Raw genomic sequence first — 11208 nt, forward strand, 5'->3', positions numbered from 1 at the left:
GCTATGAGATGTCTGGAGAAAGGGGCCTGTAGGTAATAAAAAAACTCTTTGAAGTGGACGAGAGCTGAAATCCCGACATAGAGCTATGAACCTGGGCCAATCGGCATTTCCAAAAGATGGCATGGATTGACATCAGTCATAAATCAAGCCCCCCTCCAATAGGACACTGGGGGCTGAAACCGAAATCCAATCTCAAAAACTCAAGAACCAATCATCTATTGATCTGACAGACTATAAAGAACAGCGCATGGTCTCTCTCTCTCTCTTACTCTCTCTCTCACCTGAACCAGAAACTCGCTGCCGCAGCTCAACCTGTAGCTCTGTTGCCAGAACCGGAACCAGAAACCAACCAAGTCTTTGCCGGCAACAGAAGAGTTAAACTGGGAGAAGGAGATTGAGCCGTACGAGAATTATTTTAAAGGACTTTATTAAATAAAGAATTTTACAGACTGTGCGTGCCCGCCTGTGCCCACCTGATCAGTGGAGTTTTACAGCTGGACAATTGACTAAGTCGACTGAATACGAAAGTGTCAGTCATTTAAATAGCTATTTGAGTCTTAAGAAACTTGACCCTTGGAACAAACAGGGCCCTGCTTTCCTCAAAGACTTCGTCTTCAAGTAACTACGGTGGAAAAACCCTGCTTACAAAGAAGATTTTGTGCACAACCTTGGAGCCTTCAAACTAGTGGAAAATCTGTTTGGAAAGACTCTACATTCGCGAAACCCCAACTTCCAGGTGCATCGACTGAGTGGAAGTTCTTGGACGAAGCCGAACTGGACTGCCTTTGTTCCAACCACACGGACCTCGTGCCGTGTGCTGTTATCTGAGCCCGAAGGCAGAGAGGCCTCTCTGCGACGAAGTTCAGATAAGTTTAACAGTTTGGAGTTCGTGATTCATGACATTTGAGAAATCAATTAGAAATGTTAATCTGTGATTCATAACTCTAGAATGTGTAATATCATTTAGTTTTCTTAAATATAAATTTGTGTTGCATTCAACTGTTTTGTTGATAATTTTAGAAATAAAATCTGTCAACGCCGAGAAATATCTTCTCATTCCTGTTTAACTGTTTAGTCTGAAATTGACACAAGTTAATAGACATTAGATTATTGGTGGCCCTGCCTATCCTTAATCATTGAATAATAATCAGTTAAGGGAAATTGTGGTAACAAGTAATGATAGGATCTTTCTCGGCACCTAAACGTAAATGAGACTGATATATATATATAACGAGAAGTTACCTGACATAAATACTAACCTGCGTAGTTATTTAATGTCTGACTAACAATACTAATGAGAGACTCACCTTCGTCTTACTAACCGGTATTGTAGTCAATGTGTTTATAACCTTTTTTGTTTAGTGATTTGTGTCTTATCATATGCGATCCTATGGTCTTTGATTTGGTCACGGAAGTGATTTGTCTTTGATTTGTTGATCTAGAGTTGAATTTTAATTAGTTTTTCCCTTTTGTATAATTAGTGTAGTGCTACATTTAGTCTTTGTTTTTGAATAAATTTGACAATTTATATCTTTGGAATTGGTGTCTGCGTCCAATAATTACAGAAATTGAGTTCTACAAGACTCCAAGATTCGTGATAAGGTGATACTATAAATTCTCTTATTTAATTGAATGTATAAGTGTACCTTACGCTATATATATATATGTATCTATGTATGTCCAATTGCTTTGACAATACAAATGAATTGAATTGAGAGGGAGAGAGAGAGAGAGAGAGAGAGAGAGAGAGAGACAGACAGACAGACAGACTGACCAACAGAAAAACAGACACACACACACACACACACACACACACACACACACACACACAGAGCCAGCCAGCCAGCCAGCCAGCCAGCTCAGCGATGACATCACGAGCCTCTCTTAGCTGACTGCTATGACATCACAGAGCACGTACATTCCGTTGCTTGCCGTCTGTCAACCACTCAGTCACTGCCAGCCAGACTGGCTGGCTGGCTGGATGGGGGGGCTGCTTGCTGCTGCTGCGTACCTTAGCAAGCTTATTTGCTTGACCGGCCTTCCTACTCCTCTGCCCTCATGCCCACCTATGCCCGATCTGCTGTTCACCTGGATCACAGCTCCGCCCCTACAAGGCAGATCCTCCCAAAAATGGTACAAACTGATCCACGTTCCCCTCCACAGAAAGCTTTAGCCCAAAACAAGGGACACATTCTGTAACAACATAATGGATGCCCACTGAACCTGTGACGAAACTGAGAAAAAAGAAAAACGCTCAGTCCTCCTGGGGGAGGGACACACAGCCGCCCAATGGCTGCCCAATATGTCAGCGCCTACTACAGCCTGAGGGACACAGTGACACATGAGCACCGGCTGTAAATGTAATGTAAATACTCGTTTGTAATGCATGTCATTGTATTTCAAAAAAGGAATCTGGAAATAGTAAACCTATTTTCTTTATTTATATGTATTAAAGATCACCTTTTAGTACATTTTATTTTTCTGTACTTGATAACATCTTATTGTGATTCATAATTCTATTATTTATTATCCGTATGTATGTATGTATGTATGTTTTGTGACAAACCAAGGGGCAGGGTCATACATGGCAGATATGTCAGGCCAGGTCTTCTGCAAGGTCTGTACTCTAGGGTAGAATACCGACCCTAGGCAACTACACTCCCCAGAAACCCTCAGGCAGCCATTCTAGCACCTAATGTGGTCACTTGGTGCTACTTCCTCAATTATTCACCAGGTATATAAGGCGGGCCTGAGAGAGAGAGAAGAGAGAGACAATAGGGTGAGTTATCTGGAAAACGGAGGTAGCTCATAAGGAGAAAGCCAAGACTTATTTATTCCAGACTTTGTTTAAAATAGAATGATTATGTAAGATTAGTTACAACTCCAGTGTGAGTTAGGTTTTGTTTTCAGATTTGTTTTGTTTGAAGTAAACATACAGGCACAGCCCTGTATTTGCAACCTCCTCCCTGGGTCATGACTGGTTTTTACTCCTAAGAAAATCACAGAGAAGACCCGCACACGTGTACAGCCAAGGCGTTTTGTCACATTTGGTATAGAATGCGGGCAGCACCTCATGAAACCCAGACTGGCTGAGTGAATTTTTTTATCAAAAAAAAAACTACAGGCTGTAATAGCCCAACAGGAAGCGACCAGGGTGCAGCAGGTGGCTCACCAGGATGCTATGCGGATGCATCAGGAAGCACTGCAGGTCCAGCATGATACAAATAAAATGTTTAGAGAAGAGCAGGAAAAGGTGACTAAAGAGCTGAAAGAGAGTGTTGAAGCACTTGTAACCAGGATTGGGCACACAGGGGGCTGCAACCCATTCCACTCCTCGCACAAATCACTTTCTGCAGAAAATGACAAAACAGGACGACGTTGAGGCCTTCCTTATGACCTTTGAGAGGACAGCAGAGAGAGAGGGATGGCCAAAAGAATCCTGGGCAGGGCTTGTGGCACCTTATCTGGCAGGGGATGCACAGAAAGCGTACTTTGATCTGGAGCTGAAGGACGCCCAGGACTATGATAAATTGAAAGCGGAGATAATGACCCGATTGGGCGTGACCACCGCAGTGAGGGCACATCGGTTTCAGGAGTGGGCCTACCAACCAGGACAACCACCCTGAACGCAGATGTTTGATCTGATCCATCTGGCCAGGAAATGGCTACAGCCAGAGGTCCATTCATCAGCCGAGGTGGTGGAGGCCATAGTCCTTGACCACTACCAATGCTGTTTGCCCAAGGACATTCGACGCTGGGTTGGCCAGAATGAGGTGCTGTCCGCTGACACCTTGGTGGCCATTGTAGAGCGGTTCTATACAGCCGGAGCAGCAGAGCATGTACCGGAGGTTAAAAACTCATTCCCCAGGCCATGGCGAACCAGCGGACCGGGTAAGATGGTTCCAAAGTACTCTGGGAAACATGACGCGCTGGGAGATGGAAGAAAAGAGCAAGACTGGGGGGGGCAAAGGTGGGGCCTAAAGCCGAGGCTAAGGGTTATAGGGGGTCACCATCACAACCAATTGTCTGCTACAATTGTGACAAAGTAGGACATATTGCGGCCCACTGCCCAGGTAGAGAGGAACCAATGCAATGTAATGTGTGTGATATGGGGAAAGAGAAACCGGTATTTTATGCCTGCCCTGTTGGGACGGATGTTTTCATAGGTGGAGTACCTAATCCAAAACACATGTGTACAGTGATAGTCGATGAGAAAGAAGTGGCTGTGCTACTCGACTCTGGCAGTATGGTTACACTGGTCACAGAAAAATTGGTAGCGACCAATAAGCTGGATAGACATCTGGAGCTCAGTATCACATGCACACATGGTGACACACGCCCCTATCCCACAGCCCTTGTAAACATACAGACAGAGGCCGGGATACTAGATTACGAAGTCGGTGTGGTACCCAACATGCCATATGATGTGATACTGGGACGATATTTTCCTAATTTTGGAAAACTAGATAGAAAACAGAGTAAATTGGAAATGCACACTGAAAACTGTAAGCCAGAAGTTACCTCGATCCCACAACTAGAGCTAAAAGTAGACCTGGTTCCAGTCGAGTCAACAGTGAAGGTTTTGGTTGGGGAAAATGAAACTGAAAACATAGGGGTGGAATGTAGTGACGTAGATGACCCTATAGAGGGTGAGGAACCCAGCACTAGCAGGGTGGGTGAGAATCCATTCATAGAGACCCCTGAAGCTGACAATGTAGAAGTGTCAGTGTTAGAGGGACTCCCCACTGATTTTGGCAGCGCACAGGTGCGAGATCTCACTCTACACTATGCTAAAGAAAATGTGAAGGTAGTAAATGGGACCCCTATGACTACTGCACACCCGCCAACAGCTTATCCTTATTTTATGGTAAAAAATGACCTATTGTACCGTGTAAATAAGATAGGGGTGGACATTGTGGAGCAATTGCTAGTTCCCACCCCATTCAGACGAACAGTTCTCAATCTGGCACATGGGCATGTCCTGGGGGGACATCTGGGGATGGACAAAACCAAGGATAGACTCCTGAGGAGGTTTTACTGGCCAGGCGTACATGCAGACGTGACAGAACATTGTAGCTCATGTCCTGAATGTCAACTACATGCTCCTAAACCAGCCTTCAGAAGCCCACTGGTCCCTTGCCCATCATAGAGACCCCCTTTGCTAGGATAGCTATGGATGTGGTGGGACCTCTCCCGAAATCAGCCAGAGGGCATCAGTTTATACTGGTTATTTTGGATTATGCCACCAGGTACCCAGAAGCCATTCCACTGCGGACCATGGCTTCAAAAGGTATTGCAAAAGAGCTATTGTTGATGTGTAGTATGGTGGGGATAACGAGGGAGATATTAACAGATCAGGGCACACCCTTTATGTCTAAGGTTATGACCGATCTGTGTAAATTGTTGCAGGTTAAGCAGTTGAGAACATCAGTCTACCACCCACAAACAGACGGGTTGGTTGAGAGATTTAATAGGACCCTGAAGTCCATGCTAAGAAAGGTAATCGATAAGGATGGGAATAATTGGGACTTCATGCTGCCCTACTTGATGTCTGCCATTAGGGAAGTCCCACAGGCTTCCCTGGGCTTTTCGCCTTTTGAACTTTTATATGGGAGGCACCCCAGGGGGATATTAGACATAGCCCGTAAAACGTGGGAACACGAGTCCACTCCTTTCCGGAGTGTAGTCGAGCACATCAATGCTATGCAAGAGAGAATAGACACAGTCACTCCCATTGTGAGAGAGCACCTAAGGCAGGCACATTAACACCAACAATTCGCCTATAATCGTCAGGCTACACTGAGGGTGTTCCAGCCTGGTGACAGGGTGTTGGTGTTGGTTCCCACTGTAGAATGTAAATTTCTGGCTACGTGGAAGGGACCTTATGAGATTATAGAGCGAATAGGGGAAGTGAACTATAAGGTTCGGCAACCCGGCCACCGACCCCCAGAACAAATATATCATGTCAACTTAATAAAAGCCTGGAAGGACAGGGAAGTGTTGATGTTGACTTACCCCCCTCAGTCACTAGGGACACCGAAGGTGAATATTGCAGCTGCCCTGTCACCTGACCAGTTGAAGGAGGTGAACGACTTGATAATACGTAATAGGGAAGTTTTCTCAGGCATACCGGGGCGTACCCATTTAGTCTCTCATGACATTGTGTCTCTCCCAGGAAAGAAGGTAAATATGAGGCCTTACAGGGTACCAGAAGCTCGCAGGAACGCTATTAGAAATGAGGTTAAGGAAATGCTGGAGGCAGGGGTTATTGAAGAATCCCACAGTGAGTGGTCCAGCCCTATAGTCATGGTTTCCAAACCTGATGGCTCCTGGAGATTCTGTAATGATTTTAGAAAGATTAATGAAATTTCAAAGTTTGATGCATACCCAATGTAGATGAATTGTTAGAGAATATTGGGAATGCTCGCTATATTTCAACTATTGACTTAGCCGAGGGCTACTGGCAGATTCCCTTGACCCCGGGTGCCAAAGAAAAAACAGCCTTTGCAACCCCAGATGGTCTGTTTCACTACACAGTGATGCCCTTTGGCCTGCATGGTGCTCCTGCCACCTTTCAAAGGTTGATGGACCACATACTTAGACCACACAGGACGTATGTGGCAGCATATTTAGATGATGTGGTCATTCACAGTCCAGATTGGGAATCACATTTGTCTCAGCTCCAAGCGGTATTGGATTCAATACATGCAGCAGGCCTGATGGCTAATCCAACCAAATGCAATTTGGGGTTGGAAGAGGCCAAATACTTGGGCTATACAGTAGGGAGGGGTATGGTGAAACCCCAAATATCCAAGGTTGAAGCCATAAACTCTTGGCCTAGCCCTGTCAATAAAAAGCAGGTTAGGGCATTTTTAGGGTTAACTGGGTATTACCGGAGGTTTATTCCCAACTATGCTACCTTAGCGGCCCCTCTGACTGATATGACTAAGGCTACAGAACCCAATATGGTTAGATGGGGTGATACAGCAGACCGGGCTTTCTGGAGCCTACAGGAGGCGCTCTGCCGCAACCCCGTTTTAATGGTACCTGACTTTCAGAAAGAATTTATAGTCCAGACGGACGCCTCTGAGGTGGGGATCGGAGCGGTTTTGTCCCAAAGAATGGGTGATCACGAACACCCGGTGTTGTTCCTTTGCAGAAAGTTGGAATCCAATGAAATAAATTATTTGGTAGTTGAAAAAGAATGTTTGGCAGTGAAGTGGGCTTTGGACAGTCTTCGATACTATTTGTTGGGCAGGCACTTCACCCTGATCACTGACCATGCCCCCCTCACTTGGATGCATCGTTCGAAAGACAGGAATGCCCGTGTGATGAGGTGGTTTTTGAGTCTCCAACCTTTTCATTTCACCCTGCAGCACAGGCCAGGGAAGGCCATGGGGAATGTTGATGGGCTGTCCCGGGTGCATGCTTTTTTGCGGCTGTCGCTCGACCTATGGGGTCGCAGCTGGGGGGGAGGATGTGGGACAAACCAAGGGGCAGGGTCATACATGGCAGATATGTCAGGCCAGGTCTGCTGCAAGGTCTGTACTCTAGGGTAGAAAACCGACCCTAGACAACTACACTCCCCAGAAACCCTCAGGCAGCCTAATGTAGTCACTTGGTGCTACTTCCTCAATTATTCACCAGGTATATAAGGCGGGCCTGAGAGAGAGAGAAGAGAGAGACAATAGGGTGAGTTATCTGGAAAACAGAGGTAGCTCATGAGGAGAAAGCCAAGACTTATTTATTCCAGACTTTGTTTAAAATAGAATGATTATGTAAGATGAGTTAGGTTTTGTTAAGAAAGATAAAGTCAAGCTAGAAGGTCAGGCCAGAAGGTAGTTTGATTTCTGTTTGTTATTTACGATGAGAACCTTGGAGACAATGTCAAACGGTATGACCTACGTGCCTGTTCCCTAAAACCATGTGTTGACCTACGAACTCTGTTCTATAATGATATATGTTCTGCTTACCCATATGGAAAAGGTTTGCTAAAAAAACCTGTGATGTTCCAACAGAATATTGAAAGGGACATATATGCTGCAAAAAACACATATATGAATTGCATAATATTAATGTATTTTTAATCATATATGTCCTACATACAACTAAAGGCATATAGTTTTTGATGAAGTAAAAACATAGGAAAATAGTGCAAATTTAATATGAATGTCCAGCATATGAAGACATGTATAAAACACAGTGCAGTTTAGCAGTATAAGGCTGTACTTAAATCATGCTCTTGCCTTGTCCTAAGTGGAGCCCTATGCCTATAATCAAACATGGTCATATACTGTATAATCAACCTTAGATCAACTGCTCTTTCAAATCCTGTAGGAAAATGAACAGTCCGCATAAAGGTCAGTGATATTTTGACAGCAGATCCTCGAACCAGCTTCTGCACTGTACAATTTCCAAATTTGCCAACTGCATATAAGTCATATTGGTCATCACTGACACAGAGAAAGTGTGAAACCGTGAAAATACTGCCATGTTTCAATATCACAACCAAGTTGTTCCTTTTCTTTGTCTTTGTGTATGTTTAGCTGTGAATGACCTCTCCGTTGACAACTATTCTGTTGTAGTACCTGCCAATAGAGGTCCCAGGTACATCTAGCAATGCATGCAATGCATTCATATTATTTTCAGACACTGGCCTAATCTTTGGCACTCCAAGTTCAAGTCATATCTAGCATAATTCTTTACATGACGTTTACCAGAGGTCATTTCTGTGTAGAATGATTAAATTTCATCATTGGAAAAGCAGGCCTTAGCTATGCGTGGCAATGCCCGAGACCATGCTGCTGAGGCACTGCATTACTGCTTTTGACTTGCTTGAGCAAGTAGCCATTATAGCTCTGAAACATGAAAGCAGACTGGGCCCAGAGAGGACCCAAATTCTCAACACTCTTAGTCAAATGCAGAAGTGAATGCATATTGTAGGTCATCTGATCTTCGCCATACAAAGACTGAACTGATTTAACATAAAGCTCAAGAGCCTCATGAGCATGGTCAATATCCTCTTGGCTAATGTCTGAACCTAGCAAAATGCTCACACCCTCCACAAGTAGAGCCCAGTGGCAAAGATACTTGTTTGGAAGTATCCCCTTCAGGACTGGCAAACTGTAATAGAAAAGCCAGTTCTGCCATTCGTGAGCTTTCCAAAACCTTCGCTCAACAATAGACCGGGGATTCTGGAAAAAATGCTTGGAGGCTTGATTCTGGAAAAAATGCTTGGAGGCTTGATTGCTAAAAGATTTACATCCACTGTTGCAGTGTTCAAACCAACATACCATGGTTTACTATAGCTTTTGGAATCAAACCATAAAGTGGCTTTTTGCCGGCAAACCCCCAGCAACACACAATGCATGTAATCAGGGACCATGCCATTGATCAGGTCAAAATCTGGCAAGACCACAATTGGAGATGGCCCTTTTATGCCCAAAATGCTCTGTTCATTATTTTTGGCAATCTCACCTATTTGCACAGTTGTGTCATGATCTCTAAGGTCTGGCATCTCCTCTAAACAAGGATACACTCGCACAGTCCCATTTCCTTTTCTCACTTGAACACCTGGATGAAGACAGTGCCCACACCCATACTCTCCATTAAACTGCTTGAAATTTTGCAGTAAAGGTCGTGCAACAGCATCACATATGGCACATAATGCATAGACCTTTGTCGTTTTGATTGAGTGATCTACTGGATCCTGCCACTGAAGACCTGTTTGTCCAAGACTTTTGCATTCCTCCACAAAAGGTTTGAGGAAGCTAGTCATTTGTGGTTTTGATGACCCAAACCACAAGGCACATAGTATGACATTTGTATCTCTTTCCTCTGGGGGTAATTCATTAACAGAGCATAGTAAGGGCCATATGCTGTATTTAGATGACTGGAACACTGGCACTCCGTCACAATTGAAAGACAGGGAAAAGAATGAATCACTAACTGATTTCAGATATTTGTACAACTTCCCATCTGAAAAATCTGTTATTCCATCTGTTTTGGTCATTGTAAATATTTGGAATAGGCTCATTCTCCAAAAGAGCTTGAAGTTGATTCCTCAAAGGTATACAAATAAAAAATTGACCCAACTCTAAACTTTGTCTCACAGTTTGGGTTGATGAGCAAATCTGACATTTTAATTCACCGTCCTTTGACACTGAGAGGCCAATGTAAGAGCTGCAAACACCACAATAATGATGGTATTCTGATTTGTCTACATAATCTTTAAACTCCTTCTCTAGCATGTACTTGCTACTTGGGATGCTTGCAGCATCCCCACTACATAACCTTAACAGCTTCAGTAGGTCCTCCATTAAAGCCTCTGTTACATTGTGCTTCATGGAAAATGCGAGGATGTTCAGCCAACTGGCATCTGTGACATGGTCATTTGAGGGACCTTAAGACACCTGGTTTGATTGGTTGGTATTCTGTAACAAATGGGAAAGCATCCAAATATGAGTGATCATAAGCAAAGTGTGTACCAAAAGAAACCTGTTTTACTCTAAATGTTGATATTCTTGTTCAACAATATCGCAAGCTGTTTTCACTGTTATTAATTCCCAGGATGTTCATCAAGATTAAAGCTAGTGTTCACAACCCACCCCACCATCTACCTGTATGCTCCTTTCACTTTTACAGACACAATAATACATTACATTTTAGCATTGCTGTTGTGCTTAGATTTATATTGGTGTCTTGAGATGGAAGCCATCTCCATAGGCTACAGATGAATATATTATTATGACATAAAATGATTAGCCATGCATAATATTTTACTGACAGTACTAATGCCAGGCTGCTAATTTATAGAATGCCTGTAAACCTAAAATGGGCGACATATCCTGCTGAGGGACACTAACATTGAGACGCTATGGCGAGCAGTGAAAGCATTGCTCTCATTTCTTGGTTTCATGTCGAAAGGGTGTTTGTTGTGAATATTTAGATATGGTGACTTCGTTCATTGTTCAGCTCGATATATTTCACATATTTACAATTTTTGGAGGGGACTCACATGCTTAAAAAGTTGTTGTTAAGCGTTAGCTTTTTTCGTTTATGACTTTTATGAATTACATTTTTACTTTTTTTCATAATCTGTCTGTAAATGTTTGTATCACCCAGGATACGTCGCCCTTTTGGGGGTATAAATTAATTGAAAAAAGAATAATTTTTTGGCAATGCGTGTTACAACTTTTGAAACACATT

The sequence above is a fragment of the Amia ocellicauda genome, unplaced genomic scaffold, assembly GCF_036373705.1.
Source record: "Amia ocellicauda isolate fAmiCal2 unplaced genomic scaffold, fAmiCal2.hap1 HAP1_SCAFFOLD_62, whole genome shotgun sequence".
In the NCBI taxonomy this organism is placed as follows: Eukaryota; Metazoa; Chordata; class Actinopteri; order Amiiformes; family Amiidae; genus Amia; species Amia ocellicauda.